Raw genomic sequence first — 26312 nt, 5'->3', positions numbered from 1 at the left:
ATTCGACCTGCAAGGCGTTAATAGGCGACGACTTCATGCAACCTGAGATGATTCGAAGGCATTGAGACTGAATCCTATCTAAACCGGCCAAGGCACCTTTGTTGCTTGGAATCACCAAGTGTGACCCATAGTCCAGGATACTGCGGACTAAGGCATTGTAGACCAGTTTCATAGTGAAGGGATGGGCCCCCCACCAGACACCAGCGAGAGCTTTTAGGATAGAGATTGCTCTTTCGCATCTTTTGATCAAATAATTAAAGTGGTGAATCCCGGATAATTTTGAGTCTAAGAAAACGCCTAAAAATTTTGATTTGTTACCTATGGGAATATCTTGTCCTTGAATGTTAACTGAGACCTGAGGGATCAGTCGTTTTCGGGAAAAAATCACTACCGAGCTTTTTGGGGCGGATAACGAGAGACCATGGTCCAAAAGCCATGTGTGCAGAGAGTCCAGGGAGAGACAGAGAGATGAGGCAGCGTCCGTAATAGATGGATTAACTACATACAACACTAGATCGTCAGCGTATTGTAAAAGGTGGCAGTCAGCATTAAGGCAGGAGCCAATGTCTGCTGTATACAGGTTGTATAGTAGGGGGCTTAGAACTGAGCCTTGGGGAAGGCCCTTCCACGTCTGTCTCACCTCAAATACCTCCCCCTGTACTCTGAGCATCAAAGAGCGAGACATGAGGAGTGCGCATATACATTGTACCATCTTACCCGGAATCCTCAGCTGTTGCAATTTTTGCCTGAGAACTGGAAGAAGGACGCTGTCGTATGCGGAAGAGATGTCAAGGAAAGTGGCTACAGCGGATTCATTTTTGGAAAAGGCTGTACGGATATCAGTAACCAAAATTGCCACACTGTCCATGGTGCTAAGCCCCTTTCTAAAGCCAAACTGACTACTCGGCAGTAGGTCCCTAGACTCCACCAACCACTCAAGTCTATTTTTAATTAAATGTTCCAATATTTTGGCCAACACTGAGGACAAAGCAATTGGTCTAAGGCCATTCGGATCATCAGCAGTCTTGCCGGGCTTCAAAAGGGGAATTACTATCTGAGCTTTCCACTGTTCAGGAACCCAACCAAATTGATAGCAATAATTTATTATTCCTAAAAAATATTTTTTTGCTTCAAAACCAAAATGAACTGCAAATGAGTACGGTATGCCGTCTATGCCTGGGGCGGAATCCCTAACATGACGTAATACCGTATCAAGTTCCTCTAACGAAAATGGTTCATTCATAGGATCATCCACAATATTTACAGGCGGGAGCAGAAGTTCTGAGGAAGAAGGAACATAGGCTGGAGCTATTTTGTCAAAAAAGGATTCAGCAGTTTCTCTCGAGATAGGGGAAGAGATAGATGGGGAGCAGCCTCGCCTGAAACGATTAATGCTCTTCCAAACTGCTGAAATGGGAGTGGAAGGGGATAGAGAAGTGCAAAACTTAACCCAACCGCGGCGTTTCTTCTTGCGAAGAAGCCGCCGAGATTGAGCTAACACTCGTCTGTACCGTATAAGATTGTCGCTATTCATCGCATCATTGTACTGTTTTTCGGCCTCTTTTCTTTCTTTAATAACCGATGTGCATTCTTGATCCCACCACGGGGGTGACGGGATTTTATTTCTGGCACAGTTGCGCAACGGAAAGGTAGAGTCTGCGCTTGAGGTAATGGCCGAGATAAAGCCATCGTAGCAGCTCTTAGCATGGCAGTGACCAGAAGAATCTTGAAAACTTGAAGTTAAATTTGGAAGCATACTAATTTTCTCCTCCAGTAAAGATGCAAACCTCGACCAATCAGGTTTGGACAAGTTGTACTTCAATAGTGGAGGAGACGTTTTCTCTAAATAAGTTTTATTAATTAAAGTTACAACAATGGGATAATGGTCGCTACCATGCGTCAGAGTAGTACATTCCCAATGAATTGATGCCGCCAACTCTACTGAACAGAATGTGAGGTCTACACAACTCTTTTGCTGTCCTGGAAGGGATCTACGAGTAGGGCTACCATCATTTAAGATGCAAAGGTCTAAATCATCCAAGATTTCTACTAAACCTTCCCCAAACGAATCACAACGATTGGAACCCCATCTAAAGTGGTGACAGTTGAAGTCACCCATGACGAGCACAGGTCCCACTATGTTATTCAAAATGTCCCTAATGGTGGTTAAAAACCTACGCTGAGGATGGGAAATATACACGGATAAAACAGTGATACCCTCAATTCTACACGCAACTATATTCATATCACCATCCAGAACCGGAAGAGTCAAGGTGGAGAGGGGGACACGATTATTAACAAGGAGAGCCGACCCTCCATAGCCATCAGATCTGTCACATCTGAGAATATTAAATAGTGGTATATTAAAACTGAGACTCGGGGTGAGCCAAGTCTCAGCTACAGAGCAAGCCAGAGGCTTGAATTTGTTGAGGAGGAATATGAGGTCGTGCTTTTTATGCCACACGCTCCTCACATTCCATTGAAGGAATACTTGGCGAGGCGCCATTTCTAATATTTGATAAAAGGTTAGTTAGTTGGTAGGCAACGTTGGACGGTAATTGGGTATTATTGGTGAATAGAATTGTAGAAAGAAGTTTAATAAGTATATCTATTATTGAGGAAACATTACTATCAATGAATGGGTTATTCAGAGCGCAGCCATCAGGCTGTGAAGGTGCAGGGGAGTTAATAATCTGCTGATGGGCAGCTTTATCATAAGAGGGAGATAGAGGGGCATGGGTCTTTGGCTTAAGGAAAACAGTTTTGCGGTATGACTGAGTGGGGACGGGAATAGCTTTTGCAGCATTAGCATAATTGCGAGAAGCAAGTGGGACAGATTTGCTAGCTTCAGCATATGAAAGGGACTTCTCAGCCATAACCGTCTTAATGGCCTTCTGTCTACCCAACTCCGGGCATGATTTGCTATTTGCAAAATGATTCCCTGAGCAGAGCACACAGAATGCCTCCGCCTCAGAAGTGCTGCAACCATCACCAGGGTGATCATGGCCGCACTTACTGCAGCGAGGCTTGGACCGACACACTAGTTCCACATGACCAAACCTGCAGCACTTACGGCACTGGATGGTGGGATAAACATATTGCTGAACCGGAAGGGAGGTGTAACAGCAAAATACTCTTTGAGGTAATACTTGGCCATCAAAGGTAAGTACACATGTCTCTGTTGCCTTGAATACAGTCACTCCATCAATAACTACTTTCCTGCTTATGCGACGAACTTTCAGGATTTCACCACAACCTGAAGGGACCTGTAAGTATTTTTGGGCTTCCTCTTCATTTAAATCTGTGGGAACACCAGTCACAACTCCCATCCTAGTTATATTAAAAGTGGGGATAGAGGCAACATAGCAGTTCTTATGTAAAATGCTGTTGATAATAAATGAGTTTGCATCCTGAGGGGATTTAAACTCTACAGACACACGGTTCCTACCAACTTTTTTAACACCATCACGGACAACATTAGTAATGTTATGTTTTTGTAGGAATATTCCGAAAGTAACAGGGTGTAGAGAGGTACCGGCGTTAGGCTGGGGCTCCAATCGAGAGACATGAACGATAAAAGGTGCCTTATCAGTAGCAGAGTACCTGCTGCGGCCAACTAGGTTTCTTTGTTGTTTCGATGGCGGGGTTGACACGCCAATGTTGGCATCATCTCCGGAGCGTTTCCTGGTATTCGAGGTTGATAGGGTCTGGGAGTCCGCGATGCTGCAAGCAACATCAGCGAGTTGGGATAGCGGATAGTTGGGGGAAAGTGGAGCATATGCAGAGATGTCGGGAGGATCGGGATCGGGGGGTTTATTTTGATCCATTATGCTAGTAAAAAACTGGTTAGTTACCGAAATAACAACACACCACTGGTAACAAACACAAAGACAACACACAAACACAAAACTAAGTCACAAAAGTTCACCAAAACACTTAAAACAGCTGAAAATTCTAGGCACACGTGCTAACCAAAGACACTCTGTGGCGAGAATCCAATAAACATCATCAGATCATCAATTAAACACCCTATTAAAATTCAAACTCCAAAATATCACAAGTAAGAGCTTTTAAACTGAGAAAGGAGAATTTGTTCCATTCTCCAGAAAATATAGAATTACCCCTTTTCAAGGGTAAATTTATTTTGACGCTAAAATGTTGCCCTTTGAAGCACTTTGCTTTTGAGTGACGTTGGAGCGCAATTTTCTCTCCAACACCGTGATGAGACATTGATATTACGCGGTTTTGACGTATAATGGCTTGTAAGGTAAACTACGACGTTTATGTAGATTGTTGATACGTCATTTTTGATGTTAAATAGATTTTGAAGGCAGTTTTTGGTGGCATGGCTGTCAGAATTATGTTTTGTTATCAAGTTCAACATTCTGATTACAAATTGCATAATTGAATGTTTTGTTTCAATACACATTTTTTTTATAATTTACATATTCAATTATACTTTTCTTTCTTTTACTTGATCAAAACTTCTTTTAATTAATGAAAAACCTTGCAAAGGCTTTGTTAGATAAAACTATTGTCAGATTTCCAATAGTAAACTATTTAAGTACTGATTAACACACTAACAAAAACATTTTCGTATACGCCCAACTTAATTGACTTCGCTTTACTCAAAAAGACTTCATCAGACGCAATTCATCAAACTCTTTAAATTTTCGACGCCATTTTTATTTAAAAACGCTAAATAGTTATGAAAATAGCAATTATGTAGACATCAGTCCCTTTCCATACAATTTATATGCAAATGTATTATTTAACGTTCGTGCCGTCTCCTTTAGATGCCCTGATAATATATGAATTTTATTCTTATAACTTCAAATAAAAAAAACGCATGGGTACTCTAAACATCACGTCAATGTCATCTAGTAACTTTTTATCAAAAAACGATATAAAGTAATTACTGAACATGTTCTAATTGACTTTGGAACCAACCTAATGATGACATTATACCTACAAATTAACAACTCTGTTTTGTGCCACTAAAATATTTTTTTAATATACATAAATTTCTCACGTAGTGAAGACTATTTAGCACTACGATAGGTGCTGGAAAATGGTGGATTGAAAAGTCCTAAGTGTAGCTCTATTTCCAACAGTGAGAGAGAAAAGAAGCAGTTGATATTTATATTTTATGATCAGTTTTTTGTATATCTGTTTCAATAGGTGCCATCAATAAAATTTGAACACCTCTATGACGCTTATTTGTCTTTCTTTTAAATATTGAAAACAAATTCTTGTACTTCATGAAACTAGATTTAGGGTTGCCCGGGTAACTAGGTTGAGGAGGTCAGATAGGCAGTCGCTTCTTGTAAAGCACTGGTACTCAGCTGAATCCGGTTAGACTGGAAGCCGACCCCAACATAGTTTGGGAAAAGGCTCGGAGGATAATGATGATACTAGATTTTCCGACAGTAAGACTTCAAGTATGTCACCGAATATTGCCTACGTGATCTTACAAGAAACAATTGAAAATCAAGTGCCGTGAAAAACATATTGAGACTGCGTAGAAGCTTGTCAATTTCAGATATTACCATGTCTTGAGAACAGCTTATTTTTACCTAGATAACATCTCATTTTTTTGATAGGTCAAAGTTCATCTTCTTCGTAGTTATTTATGTGATTTATCGTGTAGATAAGCTTTAGTATTCATCTAGTAATTTCAGCAATAAAATAAAAGTTACTTATCCGCTACTAAAGTACTAAAAAATGGTCTTCCCTTTCACATTAATTTCTTTCGACCTAAAAAACAAAGCGCTCCGAACAAAGTAAAAAGGAATTTAAGAAAAGGCATACTGTTCAATGTACAAAATTGGTCGGCTTCGGTGTTCCTCCGCAGGGGACCCAGTGGCCTTAAAAAAACAAGTATTTACCACCCAACAAGCAACTTTCCCTAAAAAAGACCGAAAAACAATTGGAATTTTCCAATAAAGTAATAAAACATTGTGACTAATCAATTCTTTAGTCATCACAAAACTCCCTTTGGAAACAATTTTAACGTTGCCCCCGAAAAAAAGTGTCGCCAAAATAGCGGACCTTAATCTCAAAGGAATAGGCTCTAAATTAGGACTGCTTAATCCGATGTAGGGTTGACCGACTGTTAAATGGAATGTTGTCGTTAACTATCGAATTCGCGTACCCGATCGAGGGAACGATTCGTTCGATTCATTCAATTCATTCAATTGAACGGTTGACCGGCGAAGCGGATGAGGGGGCCCACCTGAACTAATTTCTTTTCCTTGGTCTGGCCAATAGTATGGTTCGTTTAAAAAGGTAAGCATCATACGTTTGAAGGAATTCCTGGCTTTTATTTTGTCTAAATAAGTCTTACTTACATCCTTTGTTCCTATTGTTTTGAACAGGATTCTGAAACAAAAAACAATACTCTGTTATATTATGGACAAAATATTTTTTCTTTTACTGTTCTTTCAAAGGTATTTTTTTAATAAAATTATTGTTATCACACATAATAAAATCGTGATCTTAGACATAAATTGGCAAAAAGTCGCAAATATACCATTTCAGATTTATAGACTGATCTCTTATAATTTACTGCCGACGCAAAACAATCTAAATAGCATTAAAAGACCTAATTGATAGCTGTCACATCGGAATAAATATTTATTCGAATGACAGATAGAGGCATAAAAATAATTTAATTACTTGCATAATTATGAAAAAGTAAACGATAATAAACTGTTAAGAAATTAAAAACGGATTAAACATGTTGAGGTGAATATTTAAAAAAGCAGTTAAAATAACAATAAGTACGAACAAAATAAAATGCTTCGTTTTACAAAATGTGAATACGAGCCGAATTATATAACGAGATTTTATATCTAAAAATTCCATTCATTATAATTTTAAACATATTTTACAAACCAGACATGCTAATAGTTAAACTTTTATTTTAATAAGTAATTAAATAAACAACGCTTTTATTATTCTATTTAAATAGGATAGTCTAAAACCTTTTTTATCTTAAAAGCACAGGTGGCTGGTTTTTACGTCAAAAACCAACGAAAAAAAAGTTCCATATTCGAACACGCTGTGCATTTTTTTTATCCGTTTAAAAATTCTAGATATTCTTTCTGCATATGTTCATCGTACCTATTCATTATTTATCATCATCATCATCATCATCAGCCTATCGCAGTCCACTGCTGGACTCTCCAAGTGCACGCCACTGAGGTCTATTTTCGGCTTCTCCATCCATTTCATTATTTATAATAAGATTTATTTGTCAAATAACACAAAGTATAACCGTACTTAATATTGTCAATAATAAATTATTTTAGAAAAGCAAGCAAAAAACGCCAACATTTTCCTCCACACGTGTACATAACGTACTAATTCCAACAAATTAAACCCGAGCCCCGTGAAAGGGTTATTTTAAAACTTCGGAGGAATCCGTTCATTCACAAAACGGTGTTTGAATTTAAAAAGTCAATAACATTACTGAAATTGTTATTTTTTAATTAACAGACTTTGTTCAACAATGCTAATACCGCTAAACTTTGTTTAATTTCATGTGTGTTCGTGCGTCGAATAAAATTTATATATTGTTCCTCCATACTGACACTGAATTAATTTTGTTTTACAGAATTTGATTTTTAATTTTGTAACGTGAACTTTTTATCTTTTGATGTAAATTTTTAATTAACATTTTAAATTAGTCATAAAAATGTCGGGTGTTTCGTGTTTTTGATTTTATTTGATCTTGTTATTATATCGTGGCTTTTGGCATTTGGTGTTATAATTAATGTCTAAATAACGAAATATGTATATTGCTTTTTGGGGTCGGGAAACCCCAACAAACAAAGGTCGGTAGTCTGGTCGAGATATTTGAGCACACTTGTATAATCACTACCAGAAAAGAATCATAAATAAGAAATTAAGCGAAATGAACGAATTTACACATAAATAAGAAATCGCACCATTAAACTGTAACGATAACCAGCCATATACTGTCATCTCAAATTGGTTCGATTATCGTCATAGTAATAATTCTTTGTATCAATTGCTTATGACCACAAAATGTTATTCTAAAAGGAACGCTATTCCAAAATCAAACTCCAATAAAAAACAATATTACTATTCCAAATGTCTGTCAAAATTCAAAATAAGAACATATTCTAAATACAACTTACAAACATACTTTTTAATTCGCCACGGAAAATGATTTAAGCCAGCCCTATTATGAGTCTCACAAAAGTGTGAAGTGAGGGCGTCGAGAAGTTCGCGCAAAGAGGCGGGTCAATGCGTGTAATTAAAGGGGCCAAGTGTGGTAACCCTATTCGCGCCGGTTTTTAATGTGATACATATAATTTGTAGGGGTTTTTAGTTTGTTTGCTGTTTTTTAGATTCTGTTTCCTCTTTTAAAGAGAGCCTTATTTATTTTTTCTTTGCAGTTGTGTTTAAATAGTGGTGCTGAAATCTACATAGACCGAAAACAATGTTAAGATCACTGCTACCAGAAATTAAAATTCATTTAATGATTTGTAACAATGTTAAAAGCGCTTTAGAAAATGCTCGATACTGAAGCAAAGCTTCCCCTAATACTACAAGGAAATAATTCCTAGAGCCAGTATAGTTTTCAAACTCACATTCATTATCCTTTTCCCAAAATTTCTAACATACTAGCTTTTACCATTTTTTGCCTGTCAACCCTGTAAAAACCGCCTGTAGGTCAATGCGACTAAATTAAAGGGGGTGACGGCTAACTCTTTTTAATTTGATACAATTATGTATATGGGCTCTCGTTTTCTGGGTTAATAACTAGAAATTCTGAGGGTTATAAGTAATTGTCCTGCCTCGAGGGATATTATTATCCTTATTCCCTAGAACTGTCACTCTAGTTTAATTAAGGGTGCGTCTTTATTGCAAGCATTTGTTAGGGAATGGTCGTGTGGTTGGGTTTTGTGGCTGAACAAAAAATATCTTAACATAACTATAATAATAATGGATAAGGAAACTGGCGGAAATTACAAAGGACTTGTTGAAAAATAACAGATGTGAAGTTTTCTTTTTGACCTATAACGTCCGCATTTTCGCATCAAGCTACGATAGACTAATTAGCACAACAAACAGGAACCAACCCTCAAAAAACTTAACAATTCAATTCTCATCCTTAACAATACCTCACAAAAACTTCCGCAGATCTTCACAAAGAAAGAAAAAACAAAAAAACGACCACCTGATACCTCAATACCTTAATTAAGTAATTCAACACTTTCCTAACTAAAATATTCCTTCCCACGCGACTTCATAAAAAAAATATTAACTGGGGAGAAAATTTTCATAATGGACAAAGCATTGGAGTGCCTTAGAGCCCTGAATGGAGGGCCGGAGGGACTGATAATGCCCTCTGAGAGGTCTGTTGTAGACCTCTGAAGATAACGGTCAGATTAGTCTATGGGACGCCGTAAGTCGCCTTTTGAGGCGTGACATGCCGCGGGTCGGTGCAAGATATTTTAATAAAAGATATTCGGAGAGGAATATTTGGTACAGACAGATAAATTGGTTTGGTGCACGAATCTATAATGGTAGTTAAAGCTGAAGAGTTTGTTTGCTTGAAGGTGCTTATCTCAGAAAAAATACTTTCGTTCATAGGGGTTAGCCCATTTATCCATTTAATGAGGTAGGTCATAAGCTACTTTTTATCTAGGTACACATAGTAGGTAGTGTCCATAGGACACAGGTAGAACCACTGATGGGAGCTAGTTAGTAATAGTTAGTAATTAAGAATTTTCTGTCTGGTTGCCCAATTTTCAAGACAGGTGACCGACAAGTGAACTAAAATTCTTAACATTTCATTAACAAAATAAAAATTACATTCTTCCAAAGCTAAATACAGACATGGGTTTAATACACGCTCTTCAGTATTTTACTTACTTTGACGAATGAAAAATAACAGTACAAAGTAATAAAAGTGACAGTTAATCTATCTTTGCGTCTGACTGTGACATTACAGTTTTTATTCTTCGAAGCTGAAAACAATTTTGTAACCACAGAGGGATCTTTTTCAGTGATTCTCTATGTAAATATCTAAATAAAAAGTAACGTTAGCAAATATTTGCATTTTATGTTTTTTAAAATAAGCACAGAGTAACAAAGTTCATCAATCTGCCTTGCCATTTCCAACCATTGGAGTTGGCTTCCAGTCTAACCTGAGGACCAGAGTGTCTTCGACTTATAAATGTTATGGCATAATATTTAGGCTTTCATGTTATAGTTCGACGGAATCTAAGAAAAAATTACAGCTTCCAACGAAAAAACGGTTCAATCTTTTCTAATGTGCCCATAATATCAGAAAATCCACAATTTCAAGATAGTGTTAATAGTAAAAAGTATTAAAAATCCGTCCATAAAATTGCAGTAAAACTTGATGAAAAGGCAAATTGCTAATGAGTTGCACACAACTAGGGCTGCCATCCGTCCGGGTTTCCCCGGATTTGTCCTCGTTTGGAGGCCGTCCGGGGGCCGTCAGGGTTTCAGTCGTCTCGTCGGGGTTTCAAGAAGTGTCCGGGGAAAACCCGGACACTTTTCATGTAAGGAAGCACCTCATTGAATTTAAGTATATGTTAATAGTAAAGTTCGGGGGAAAAATGCGATTTACGCCAAATGTCCGGGTTTTTTAAATGTTTGTCCGGGTTTGGCGAAATTCGAGATGGCAGCCCTACACACAACCAATCATTGGTAAACCATAAAACAGATCTACCAAACATGACAACCTCTGATTATGATGTTTAGTCTAACGATAGGCAAACACATTAAACCAGCAATACAATCAAAATCTCAATAATAACCACATTCATAGTTATACATAGTAAATGTATGTTTGATAACGCAGCTTTGGTATGTAAATCAGATGATTGGAGAGTTCGAATTAATTAATTTGCATTCCACAAATATTTCTACTATAAACCCGTAGCTATTTGGATAAAGAAAATTTAATGTTATAGTTTCGGTGACAGTGGGAGAACTAGTTGCTTTTGATAATGGTTAATTAGATGTTAAAAACTAATAAAATGATATGAGGGCTTAGATAGAAAAAACTCGAAGAAGATTATGTAATTGGTATGTCTATTTACTAAAATCACATCATAATGAAGGAGGATATTTAAGAGCGTGTCAAAAGTTATAATTTTAAAAGTAATTCTGGAAATATCCAACATTATAATAACGTCAAAAATTGATATATCAAAATGATCTGGAGATAAGGAGAAACTTCGGAACGTGATGACAGGTAAATCTCCAAACTTTGTAACACACATCATTATAAGCTCTTCCGGTGCGAACACCGAAAAGGTAGGGAAGAAAGATGCTAAAAATAACAACACACAAGATAAACAAAGGAACACCAATTAGGGAACAGTACCTGCACCTGACATCTTAAGCCCTTCTCACCTCTTCATAAATTGAAAGCAACAAAGATCCGACGAATCCAACCCAAACTTATGTAAAATTTATCAGCTATCAAGTCCTGCCACCATTAAATCCATTAGCCATGATATCGGTCCGAGCCCCTTCTCAGATAACAAGGCAAATGTCCACACTATTATACGAAGAACGGATAAGCTCACTCAGAAACAAGATACGATACAAAAGGGTGGCCATCAAAATTCGGCTCCCGTCACTACAGTTATTTATCATTTTCCGCAAAATTTTCACTCAAAGAGACACATTAATGATGTGGTATAAGTTATGAGAGATCATCAATTCGGTTCGTTGCTTTTCAATTCGGATATGTGCGTAAATATCCTGTATATTTATGAATACATTCGTTGGTCTTCCAATATTTTGGCTTAATACCTTCCTGTGATTGATTAATATCAACATACCAGTGAATTACTTTTCTTAAATAAAAGCATTAATTTATTTAATGCCACGGTAGGTATGTAGATGAAGACAAGCAAAGGTGAATAATGAAATAAAAAATATCTTGTTAACACAAATGACCTTACTCAATGACCTCTTTATTTTAAGCATGGGCGTTACAAATATGACATTTAACAATAAATCATGAAAAATGAACATGTTAAAGGGCACACTGAAAGGTTATTAAAATAATGTGGCATTTGAAGAAAATACTTAATGGGTAATCAATACTTGATAGAACACTACTTAACAATTCAGTTACACTATTAGAATAGTCGATGATGGCACTTATAAGACATAGATCAACTAAAGGTTTTAAAACTACGTGAGTGATTAAAGTGAAGGGCTATGTGTCCATAGTTTTAAATTGAGCAATTATGTGGTCTCTCACGTCCATTGGATTCATCTAAGACATATTTCTCAGAAGGATTCAATTTGAGTCGCACAACACATCAAGCCTAATGACGTACAAATGTAACAGCTTGCTCACTCAACCACATTCAAGGATCATTAATTTACCCAATTTACTTAACACGAATCTTACAATCTGCTCAATTGCTCATTCCTGCTCTTATTTTCACCTCATCAACATCATTTGCTTGATTGTCAAGTGTTACAGCTCTTTAATTGTTTTATCCGGGTACGATATAATTCACAACACTGAACTGTAGGTCACAGTACCGTGAAATTTCTTTTGAAACCTTCTATTTGTTTGTTTTTTTGTTAAACTAAAGAATATTTTTGGGCACATTAATCATGTCTACAAAATCAGTTCTGTAACAAGTAACACGCTAGTCGTTTCTTCGACACAATTTCAACATTAAATCACTTCAAAATTATAATACTTATCTCCAAACGCAGGAAGGCACCAATTTGTTATAAATAAAGCTTAATTAATAATGTCTTGGCGTCAAATTGTGAATATATCACTGATAATGAGACCGGTTAACGAGGTAACCCTTGACATTTGGTTATTATTACTTTACCTACTTATATATCTAAGAAGTTCAACATTCTAGAACTCAGCATAATTATTTGTGTTACCAAAGGACATAGTACGTAAAGGGTTTAACTTAGAATATAATATTTAGAGTTCTAATATAGACAGGGCATAAAATAAAAAATTGCAAAAGCCTGATTATTAAGCCCGTAATTTTCAGAAGATACAATTTATGAAGTAGAAATAAACATATTGATTATAAAAACACTACATAAAATCATAGCAAGATAGTTGAGTCCGAAGACCGAGACAATATCAATACAGTTGTAACTAAGATAATATTGAAGTTGACGATAGCAACGATAGTGGAAACGTTTCAGTACACAGTCAAAGGAAAGGGAGAAATATTACAATTATGTAATGGATGAAGTACCAGGTATCTAGGGAATGTAATTATACAATGGAAGATTTGTCCTAGGTAATTATTATGAGTGAAAATGCCATTGAAATGAATGTTCAGAACCTAACTAACTGAAAAGCTAAAAATCTTAACAAAAATAAAGATTAATAATTGTGATAAAAACGCTACCGCCCATGATTTAGAAGACTTAAAACGCTAGTATTCTATAATAGGGGGTACAAAGAAACGTGACACTTTATGAGATAAAGACGATAGCACGGAGCGTGTACTTTTAGCGTGCTCGAACGTGCTTGAAAAAGCAAGTGGCCCAAGTAAATGGGGTTTATTGAAAGTTATAGGGGTCGGGTTATCAAATTGGTGTAATAATATACTAAAGCACTTATAGGCTTTAAGTGTTATGGAATGGAATATTGTGTTGTTCTTATGTTTCATGATTGTTAGTTCCTGCAATTTTGTAATATTCATTTTAGAACGGTGCAGTTATAGAAAGACCATGAGGTTATTGATTCCTTTCAACCTTAATTTTGCATCGTAATCTACCTTCTTAACTATTATTTTTACAACTTCCACTCTATCGAGTAGATAAGATTAATCATTTACAAAGTTAATAACTGTACCACACCAAAAACATCACATAAACCCTCTGGCAGATATTGCGTTAATCTACTCCCGGCGTAACCCAATAAAATTTTGTTGCCTTTCTAAACATTAGTAGTATTTTATCCGATCCCTTCATTTATCCTTGAAGCAACACAAAAAGGAATAGCAAGAACCCCAAAAAAACATTAACAAGTTAATTAATCAAGTAGCAGACACAGAATTGCTTACTGGGGAGAAAGAAATTATTTTATATTAAATGAAACTGTCAGGACGGTTGTACGCGTAAGACCTGATGATATAAGAAAATTGATAGAAATGGCAATAATTAATTTTAACACTTCATCCAGAAAACTGGAGCTTGAACAGAAATATAATTTCCTAATTTTAGAATGCTCATTTCAGACACCTTTTATGCCTCTGTCTCCTAATGATATTGAAGATAAATAAGATTGTTTAGACTCCACGGCCTATCAAAGTGTTCATCAAGCCTAAAATTGTAGTATTGGAAATTGATTCGTAAATATTTATCAAGCCCGACAGCCGTTATTGATTACCCATCCTTCCGCGGTATTGGAAGATTTCAACTCAAAACAAAATATCACAGACGATCCAGAAATAGACCAAACCACAACCGGGGTCGCGATCCGGGCCAGTATAAAATAAAACTAAAGAAAACCCACGGAAAGGGATGGAAACTAATGGTCAGTCCATTTACTTCTTTTTATCCCACACTCGTATCCCTCAGTGAATCATCCCGGTTCGAGGTGTTTTTTACACGAATAGACTTTTATTATCCATATAGGTATTTCAACGCTCATCTAGAAGGGGAAATGTTGTATCAGCTGGTTACGAATTGTAAGGACCGAGAAAAAAGGCTTATTAGAATGTCAAAAGAAGCGAGAGTGGGCCATACAATTCTCGGTTGAAAAATTTCGCCTCTCTACATGTTTATGTACTGTATACTTCAGAATAGCTCTTATGTGAGCGTACAATAACTCATGATAATATTATAGTATTATCTGAAAATATAAATATAGACGAAAACAAAAGTAATCCTATTATGTCTAAGAGAATCTGATCCTTGATGTGCTAACCCAATTAGTGATCCAGAAGATCTAATAATTCTATGTATGTAGTCTTCAAAGAATAGTTGTATTAGGAAAACTGTTTCATGTATACGGTTTCTTATTTCTTGGCATAAAAGGAAACAAAAAAGGAAACATTGTGTTCAATTAAAAAAATATTTTCGCCACAGAGGCGTATTCCCAAAATACATTAACGTCGTTTCTGAAGGTAGGGATTTTGAAGCCCTTAAATATTACTTAGGCAAGCTTTAAACGTCCGCGTGAAATGACCGTAATTAAGTGTGATATTTTCTGTACATTTAAAAATCTCGGGAGAGGGTGAATTCGTTTGACGAAGGTGTCTAAGGAAGAAGTTCCTGAAAAAATACATATTTTGCCACCCCCATCTGTTTTTAGGAGGAATCTTGATGAATTAATAAGTGAATTTTCCTTGTCAGGGCTCTTGACAAGATAATGTCTAGGTGTATTAACCTCCTTTCATAAGCTTTTAGTCAAAACATCATAATAAATTATTATCTTCTCGTTTTTCGGGAGATGCTGTTGCGAAAATGGATTTGTTCACTTTGTCTTCCGCGTTTGGTGGTTATTTTTGGGTTTCGTACATAACATTGTTTATAGCAAAATCAGTAGCTACATCTATTAAATTTGGTAGTGTCGAGCTGAATGCAAACACAGTGAAGCAAGTAAATGCGCTGGCACGACTCAAAGCCGCACAAACTAACATCTTGAGTTTAATACATGTCACCATATATCATGATGTCTCGTAGCAAATGCTCCAATTGCGAGACCATGTACACTGAACCGCAAGTTATACTACATAAAACATGAAACACGATACATAGCATAAACTATTTACACATCACTCAATAGACTTACATAATGAATTCATTTGAAGCATATTGTATAACTTTGCTTATTAATTAAATTGGTCCGCAAGGAACGAGGTAGCCCTCTCTGATGATTTGATGAATTCTGTAGCAATTTGAATAAAAATAATTACTTCGGCAAAATTCAAAACAAAACATGGGAATGTTAAAATTAATACAGGATACAAATCATTTGTACATAGATAGCTTAAAAGGCACATATATCACGCTAAGCTCCGCGGGTTCGACTTGAATATATTTCCCGAACTGGGGCAAAACTATAGTTTTGAAACGTTGTTTGGAGTAGGTGTGACCTTTTTCGCACTATTCCGAAGTAGGCAATAAAATTTTGTCATAAGCGTTTTGGGACAAATAAAAAGTACGAGTATATTTTATTTTATTATTATTTGTTATATTTTTTGGGAATTGCGGTTACTGTTTAGTTATTTGGAAAGGCTTTGTTTATGATACTTATTTCTTCTTAGTTTATTACTATTTCATGATCGTGGTTATTTCTTTGTCATTGCACGTTATTGTTGGGGACATTAAAATGGATTGGTAGCTTAAAATAGTACATAGGTAGGCCACTGACAAACGAAAACCAATTTCAACTGCAGGAATTTTGGAAAAAGGAGTTTGGTTCGCGAGCGATGCAATTGTGGAACAGAACAATCAAATCAAATCAAGGCGAACCGATGTTTTAGAAGCTATGTACGTGAGCCGGTCCAAACAGGACATTTGAGAAACAGACACAAATGAATCTGACAAAGGCTTTAATGGCATTGCAGAAATTAGAACAGAAAAAGAAATGACGAATCTAAACCACAAAACATATCATCGATATAAATGAAAATGTGAACATCGCAAACATGTACAGAACACATTAATCAAGTAAATACAAAACGCTTGAACAGAACAGAAACACCTGATCCAAAGATAGAAACTAATCATAACCGCACAAATCAATCGTCTGAACCCAGCTTTGAAATGCAAGAACAGGGCTTTAACACAACCCAAATATTGGGCCATATTTTTAGTCAAACTATGGAACCACAACCACTAACAATAACCATTCATTTCGTATGTTATTGCAAAGTAACGCATATTTATTGCCAATTGTACTCCTCTCTCCCCTCCAGAATAATATATTACACCCTCAGGGAGTTTAGAATTAAATTGGCCAGATGTATGTAAATATTTTATTGGTATATAGGCTATACAGAATGTTGATATTTATCTCGTCTTTATTAGTTTGCTTTGACGTGTTACTAATTTGTAGATAATAGCTGGTTTGATACTAATTAAACTGATACTAAATTAGAATTTAATTGGTAAAAGCTAGGTATATTTTTATCATCTTCATCTACCTATAGTGATATGATATCTTAACAATCAGAATCAGAAAACTTCTGATAAAGTCATCTGATTAACACTCCATCATTCTTACATTCCAATTTAAATTTGAATCTAACGAAAATAATATTTTCTTTAATAAATCATTTATAACGATTAATACTCTTTAAGCATTATTATATAAAAGATTGCGAAGAAGGAAAATTAAATCGTACCTCGACTTTTTCGTTCGAAGTTTATTATTAATGTAATTCAATGGAATTTCAGGCTTTTTTAAATATTTATCGCATTCTCACTTTTTCTTGTGACCTTGAACTCTTTATTGCTTTTAATTTTTACCAAGTCTAATGAGTCCATCCAACAATATCAGCTAGACTGTAAAAAGTTAAGAGCATTAGGTACCAACATTACCTAATTACCTCGACGCGAATGAATTCCAATTCAAGCAGAAAAACATAACGCAAGTAAACACAAAACCATTAACAATACGTACAACAATAAATCCAAACACGGACTAGCTTCTCGAAGTTTCCATGCATCAAAACCAATTCATAAACGGAACACATATCTCAAACTTTCAATCCAAAATCCCCCAAATCAAAAAACGATAGTCAAACAAAACGGAATCCTATCCCCTACAAATTCAACCCTTCGAATCGTTAATACAGGGCGAGCAATTAGGAGCTCGGATGTTGGTCCGAAATGGGAACTAAATGGGATAACGCAGAATCCGGGCGAAGCCAGGCTATTTGCATATGCAAGTTGTTGATTGGAAACTGTCCGTGTATTCGGCATCATTAGCAAAGTTGGCAAACTGTAAGTGGATTATTGAGGTACAGCTGTTGTGGTTCCGCTCACCTATGAGTCTTGAGGATAAATAATCATGAATAATTTTGGTGTTTCGCTGGGCTTGAGAGGACCAAATGTTGCTGGTCTTTTTGCTACAATTCGATCTAATATAATAGATCACAAATCGCACAGCCGAGTTGGAAAAAAAACCTTATTTAGAATTTCTCATAGCTATAAAAAGGCTCTTGAATTGATGAATTGACGACGAAAAGTATCATGATATATATCAACAAAAAGGTAGTAAAAAAGTTAAAATTGTCCCTTATTTTTGCACTCTCATGTCAGTCCCATGTTCGATGTAACCTTGTTAAATCAAACATGCTACAACACGTTCGGACAACATTTAAACAAAGTATAAAACTACGATACGTCCAAACAAAGAATTTAATCAATCCGAAGCGAACATTTCATTGATATTTTTAATTATTAAATGCCATGAGACCGAGGGAGCAGACTTTTTCGTCGACATTTACGGAAGTATTGAACAAAATGCTTGAATAAAATCGAATAACTGTATCTACAGTCCACTTTTTGGTAAGCCATTTTTTCACAATTAATTATGTATGATACGGTGAATTTTTGAATATGTTATGACGTATGAGTGATGACGTAATATGCCCAAAGCGTTGACATTCAAAGTTTTGAGTGTGTTGATTAATGGTAATAACGAAGTCTGACTGTACTTCAAATGATGGGTTATTTGTTTTAGGTGTTGTAGAGTGCTTGTAATGGTCCTTGTACACAATGGTCAGTCGGTTTACTTTCACTTATTTAAAACTTGAAATGAGCGGCACTTGGTCGTCATTGTGTGTAAACAGTGGCTAAAAATGTTGTTTGTCATTTGAGCGGTATTTCGTCATTACAATAATGGATTCTTCCGTCGCTGTTACATCATGCCGTCGTGTGATTGAAGTTTTGGACTTGACAACTTTGTCGTGTAGATAATTGCATGTTATTAAGTAACCTAATATTAACTTTTATGTAGTACCATGTTCTTAATCATAATTGTTATTGTTTCTTTTCTAATTATTCAAATAGCTTTTTTTGTTAAAAATTAATAGATATCAAAAGATCTTATCGATCATCAATATTAACATCATCGTCGAAAACACACCTACTCCACAAATTAACTGTCCTAATTTCCTCAACGTTAAATAACCATTAAGATCCCATAAGACACAAAATTGCACCAATCCCTTCACAAAGACACCCTCGATGTAGACCCTCTTAGAAATTTCATATTTCGCCAATAAAGCGTCTTCAATGGCAAGCCGATATTAAAATGGCTTACATCTTAAATATCAACGGTCTCTTTAACCCTTATGTGAGTGACGAGGTACCCGGGTACCTTTTGCATTTTCAAATTTAAAGAAAAGTATGTTTTACGCTCTGTAGGTGGCTGTGATTTCCTGAGAGCTCTTAACTATTTATAAATTATATATTTTTTAATCTTTTAACCCAGTCAACTGTTTACAATGTATTGTGGAAACCAAAACATAATATAAACTCACAACAGAGTGACAAGGTACCCGGGTACCTCCTTATAATTTGGTATTATATATGTTTTATTTCTATAAAAGTTACAAATTCTTTGTTTATGCAGAACTTGTACATCTTGGACGAGTTACTGCATGTTCATCACAAACTGGTTTTTTTACATTTAGTGCAAGCTTTTCGTGATTTTGTTTTGGCTTGCGTTTGAGTTCTCTAGGCTGCATATGTAGCAACTTCCTACGACTACAACACGCTCTGTAGAATCTCGTCTGGTCCGACTTACAGAAGTTGTAGATCCAGAAGGAATCGAAAGCCTAAGTTCTTGGCCAAGCACCTGCATTGCAGATCTTACATGTAATTTTGATGTCACAATGGATTTTTTTGATCTTTCTTCTATATTTTTACCACACCGTTGTAGACTCAATGATTTCAAAAACTTTCTACGTCTGTCACTCGAGACAAATTGTGTGTTATGTTCCGTGTAAATGATATATGCTGCCAAAGCTATTGCAGCTATTGCTATTGCAGCAGCATATATCATTTTCCAAAGCTGCAATATCAATAATATTGTAAAAAAAAGTGCTAAAGGCCACCAATTCGTTCTGTGTTTCACGGTGTATTCTGCTAACAACTTATCCATATTGTCCTCCACTTTTGGTTTTGTTATATTATAAAATTATTTCTGGCTTGGCAGTTTCCTTATCACTTTCAATAACTGGTGACATGTGCATTGATGACAACATTATTACTGCTTTATTCATTTCGGATACATAGGAGCACAAAGTTGCTTATTTTCTAAAGGCGAAGTTAGAAGCATACTTAAATCACCCTCTCCTTGTGTGCTTGCATATTTGGAGGAAGAAACCGTTTGTTTTTTTTTCTTATAGTTCTAACTAGTGTCATGTTCCACGAATTCAAGGAATGAGGCAGTTGAAGAGATATAAAAAAAATATCCGTAGTTACATTTAGTCCTGAATTGTTATATTTAGCCAAGAGATCTAACACGATGTATTGAATGGATTCAAGTGTTTCTTGTGTTTGTCCGATCGTCAACTGTTTAGCTTAACTAAAATAATAATATTCAAAGTGAGGGTAATTTTAAAACAGACCTTGATTGTTTACATTACGTCTAAACTGTATGAAGGTACCCGGGTACCTCGTCACTCTAATAAAGGTGTTTTATTCGTCACTCACATAAGGGTTAAAATAACGTTGAGTTGAGGAACGTAATATCTTTTAAGTATGCGTGCTTTGGGATCTGGTGGTATGAAAGTACCGAGTCTTGTGTGAAGGTAGATGGATATCTTTTCCCGTAGGGCTCTGAAGTGCACTAACGTGAATACGCCGCCAGTTTACAGGATAGCTTTGAAAAATTAAGTGTCAAACATTACTAGACTGGGTCTAGACTTTTGTGAAAGTTCCTTTAGTATTCATGGCTATCTTGTTAAAGTTGAATGGAATAAATTAGGTCTATCAATCAGATTGGAGGTTCTGTTTGTATGACCTAATACAGACGATACTAATTATCAGTCTAGTTGCTGTAACTTGTGAATATTTAAAAATGTAGTATAACTTTGAAATATCTACCGCTATGGTTTACGTACCATAGGACTAATAATATGGCAAGACAGAAGTAAAAACTGGAACACCTGAAATTCGATATCTGAAGGGCAAAACAATAACGCCCACATAAAAGTCTGCGCAAGTTACAAACCTACCCCACCGAATATTCCCTGCACATTGTCTGTGAAATAAGACCCTTAAAACTCGTCCATTAGGAAAACAAGCCAAAACGCTGCTTTCTTTCACAGCCAGAGTTCCATGAAAAAAAATTAGATATATCTTTTTAAACCCAACTTAATGGACTTTCGCTTTATTCGCAAACACAATGGGGAGCAAAACAACAGATTTCACGGCCTCATTGTTTAGAAACGAATTCTTTAAAATGCCAGGGTATGACCTCAGTCCGTTTATGGAGTAAAACGTACGCCTACATACATTAATAGTAATGATTGTGATCGCTACGTTGTCATGGTTTTGAAGCCGGACTTGCTATTTGAATTTTTTGTTCCGCGAACTTTTGAAGGCAATCCTCGAGAGGTATTTAATGGGCATATCCGAACTTGATGAAAATAATGATATTGCGTTTTTTGGGGCAGATAAATATTTTGGCTGTTAAAACAAACGAAGTGGTACTTGGTATTTTGTTTCGACGCTGGTTTTTGGGGTCAGGGAGAAATCCACATTGGGGAAACTAGTCCTCACATTTTATACATATTGTAATATGACGGCTGTATATAGCTTCTATGATGCATAAGAAGTAAGGAGGTTTTATAATTATGTAGAATTCATTATGGACCACATTTCAAAAAATCTTCATCAGAAACCTATCTAAAACACACAATTATCCCCGTCTTTTCCACTGGCGATCTTTTCAATTGCAACCAAGTACAATAATAACAATTAAAGTGGAAAGCACCGGAGTCCACAGTACTGACTGCGCAGTGGACATCGGACAGTAAAAAAAAAACAATCAGTATAATGTGCAGTACGACGAGCCAGCGGAAAATTGCTCGCTTGCGTAAGTACGCCCGTAATTATTTTGTTTTCTTAATCGCTGAGTTGGACAAAAAGTTTGGAGTAATATACCTCTAGTTGTGAAATTCGTGGGATCGTTAACAGTTTTGTTTTGATTTGGATGTCTTGCAAATTTACGTGTTGTTATCAAGAATTGATGAAAGAAACGTTGACAAAGATATGAGTGTTCACAAAATGGACCATGTAAAAAAAAAATTCTATGTAGATGATCTATTGACAGAAAAAAATTAACTTCTCAATAAAAATATCGCCAGTTCAACGAAAACACTAATTTATTTTCCTCTCATGTCTCTAACTTGAGTGCTATTTTTCATTACACTCCCTAAACAAAAATGACGAATTAGGACCTCCCTTAAGCAAAGGATACTTAACACCGAACCACTCGCACGAACACTTAAGTAAAGGTACACTCATACCATCTCTAAGCTTCGCCTTAATCGTGTAATAATCCTAGAAACATAGTACTCAGTACTTTATCCCCTGGAAACCTTTGGTACCAAAGAGACAGCGGACAAAAGGACCACTTTATACGATAAGGGTGTATGACGGAAAATAAGGTCAGAAGATATCATTGAAGCTTAGCTTGCGTATTTCCAGCGTTGTTATATTGAATTTTACTTGTTTTGGAGATATTTTTATTTTCTGTTTTTAGCTATTTTTGAAAATAAATATAGGTACTTAAAAAAGTGGTCATCAGCATGATGGTGATACGATAGATATTTTTAACTTAACAATGGTCGACTAATATATGGTGTATTGTATTGTACCCACTTTTGTCAAGTACAATTACACATTGAGTGATATAACAAAATGGAATAATTTACGTTACATAACAATGAAAATGCTGCAATATAGGTAATTCACCTTTGCTTTGACATTCTTTATAACATTTTGGAACTTGTGTGTTTTTATGAAGTTTTTTCCATATAACGCTTCTGAATGATCGTTCTTCTGAACTATCTCGCGGGTAACCCAACTCTTTGGTCCCATTACCTTTTAATCATCCCCTTTGTTTAATTAATTAGGGTCAGAGGTACCGTGTACGATAATAATTTAAACGTTAAGCGGATTAGTTTTATAATAATTTTAATTGGACCTCCTAAATTCGTCATTGTCTAAAGATAGAAGATTGTCTGGGGAAATTTTAGGAAAATTTAATTAATTTTTGAAAGTAATTTCTTTTTACTGTACTAAAGTAAAGTTTGAGCCCTTTTTTATTTAACAGCCATTAAGTTTAGATTTTAACACATAAGAAAGTTATTTTCGGTCAAATTGTATAAATGAATCATATGGTGCCTATCTGACGACCCTACATAACTTAACCCAATAATCTTGGTCTCACAAACCTTGCGCAAAGTATAACTACAAATAATAAGAAGAAATAAACAAATAGAAATGGACAACCACTACACACTTCTGAATATCACTTACATGGACATGACAATCAACTATAAGTATCGTGACAATGCACAATGACACATTTGCTTGTTGTAATAAAGTAAAAGTAAAGGTGGTCGCCTGTCTTACAGATGTTTCGCTTGAATGAACTATTTTTACAGAGAGCTAATATAGATCAAAATATCGTTATAGTTAAAGTTAGTTTTTTATCTTTTTTAAGTTCAAGTTATATCGACATCATCATCATATCAGGCTGTCCACTGCTGAACGTAGGCCTCCTTCAAGAAACGCATTATCAATTAAATTGATTTTTGAACAAAATCACAATAATTACACAAGGTTCATTATAGCACGCTTCATTGCTTTCATCCAGGATTTCTTGGTACTAAAGTTGATCTCTAGTATCGTTGGTAATACTACAAACATCTTAAGGAGCACCTTAAGAGACAAAACGTACTTTGACCTTTCTGCCTCACTGGCATAAACCTACTTATGTACTAGAATCTAAGATGAGCTTTGATGGACGTTCCAATGAAATATGTATATTGCACAATACGTATAATACTAAATACAAGTAACAAGGCAAAGTAACACAAACTTATTGTTATATTACAGATAACGCATTACATAATTAAGGCAATTAACCATAATATCATACATCAAAAGACAATTTTAAGTGATTAGATAAAGTTTGAACTGTGTCAAAGAAATAGGTTGAAACCGTGAAATCTCGGTCGTAAAATATATGCAATTAAAACAACTAATAAGGCTAAAAGAGTCAAATTACTCGACGGCACTTAAATAATAAAAGAATATTAAATTGCCGATTTCAATATGAAGAAAATTAATGATCGCGGAACTATCAATAATAAAAACGAAGACATTATCCATATCACAACTTACTTAACCAACAACATAAGCACAATAGAAGAACTCAAATTAATTGCTTGTCAATACAAACTGACAACATGTCTTCAAGTCAAAAGTCAAAAACGCTATTACATTAACACTCAACCACTTGAAAACCAACCTTGAGTGGTTGAAGATAGAGACGATTTTTGGTTGTTTAGATATCAATGGTACTGCTGACATAAGTGAAATCAAAACACGTATTCACGGGAACGTACAATGGTGAGTTGACGAAGCAAGGCCTCTATGGGGAAACGATGGTCGTTTGCATACCGTTTCATATAAAGTTTATGGTAATTTTAATTTGATTGGTATCATTAATTTTGCTCTGCTTGGAGATAGTTTCTGGTTACATGACTTCTTGTTTTGGGTTTTTGCTATTTTTTTAAAGAGCTTTTTAATGGAATTTTTGGGTTCTTCCACCTGAAATATTATTATTTAAGGTATCAATGGGTACGTTCCAGGCTGTAGGTCGCGTTTCAAGTTTTCTATCCATTCAAATATCCCAAAATTAATAGGTTTGTCATACAGGGGATTTCTAAAAAAACCAATAAAGGTAATACTCAGAATCTCTTGAAACTATAATTAGATGTAATGCTGACATTCATGTGACAATAATACACTGGTAACTAATTACGTAAATATATTTGTTATAACTCTTAATAGACTTATAGATTTAGCAACGGTATTATCAGCCTATTAGCCGGCGAATTGTAGCTTAGATGAAGAAAAACAAAGCAGGATTTCTCAGAAATTCTCAGGCAATTAGTTTTTCGCTTAAGCAGATCAAGAAAGGATTATATTTCAGATAGATTACAAACAATATTAGCAATTAAGAATATCTATTATTACAATCTTGATCAATTTAGTTCTGTAGTAGATTGTAACAGTTTTTTACTACGTATCCATGTGTGGTCATGAATGAGTCAATCCATCAGTTCTCGTCAGTGCAATCAAATCATATTCAATTATTCTTTGGTATGTCTGGTTTTTGTCGTGGGCTTCGTAACGGACAGGCAGTTTAATAGAATATGTTGAAGCTAGTTGGTCTTGCCACGGTTGATTTGTGGATGGGTTAGAGGGCTACAATTCACAACATTTTTCAAAATATTAGCTTTAGATTGTAGTGAGAAGCTCTTAAATAAACTTGGAGATGCTATTACTAGAGGTAAGTATTTGGATTACTGGAGTGAAAACCTTTGTTGGGCTTAAATAAAGGTATAGAAATAAAAACATTTAGAAAGAACATAAAATAATACCAAAATTATTACTGGTTATTCATTTTTAAGGGTCATAAAACCCTACCGTCAATTCGATCCCCTGAATCCAGATTCATTAAATTGGAGCCCAAAATTTACAATAAAGCCCCAACTCACAGTAACTAGAAGCAAAGTATTAGGTAACAAGTAAAATCATAACTTCATAAGCCCCTAGCAACAAGTTACCTAACCAACGGAAAGTACAACGTGTTATGACGAAGCGGATACCATTTTTATTAAAAGAACAGACTTCAGGGCATTATCACGTGTAACTAACATTATTCCAGTGAAAATGATGTAGGTGAAGTGAGTGAATAGGTAGATCTTTTTTTCGTAGCTAAACAAAGAGTCTAGAGAAGGTCTGTTACTGGGAAGGTAGACAATATTTTCATTAACATCGATTTCTAACTATTTCATCAACATCGTCACCTCAAGATGATTCTCTTGATACTGTGCCTCTAATTTTTAAATCTCTAGTATTCCTTTTCGGACTTTTCGCAAAGAATGTACTCTACTTTTCCAAAATTCAACAGACTAACACCCATCACAGTAATTCCAACACCAGTCCAGCAATACTTCGCTAAAAAATTAACAACAGAGCTTAAGATTTAATCAGATTAAACTTCAGCTAATAACCGCCTAACA

General features: G+C 35.4%; 1 protein-coding gene across 1 annotated transcript in view; it reads right to left on the bottom strand.

The window, feature by feature from the left end:
• The window catches only part of LOC124640026 (nephrin-like), a 281934-nt gene that overhangs the window by 243861 nt on the left and 11761 nt on the right, over positions 1-26312 (bottom strand). The window contains exon 2 of the mRNA XM_047177607.1: positions 6351-6381. The gene's annotated coding sequence lies outside the window, so the exon portion shown is untranslated. The remainder of the gene's footprint in view (positions 1-6350; positions 6382-26312) is intronic.

This window comes from Helicoverpa zea, chromosome 20 (genome assembly GCF_022581195.2).
Source record: "Helicoverpa zea isolate HzStark_Cry1AcR chromosome 20, ilHelZeax1.1, whole genome shotgun sequence".
Taxonomy (NCBI): Eukaryota; Metazoa; Arthropoda; class Insecta; order Lepidoptera; family Noctuidae; genus Helicoverpa; species Helicoverpa zea.
This window is presented reverse-complemented; position numbering and strand designations above follow the sequence as displayed.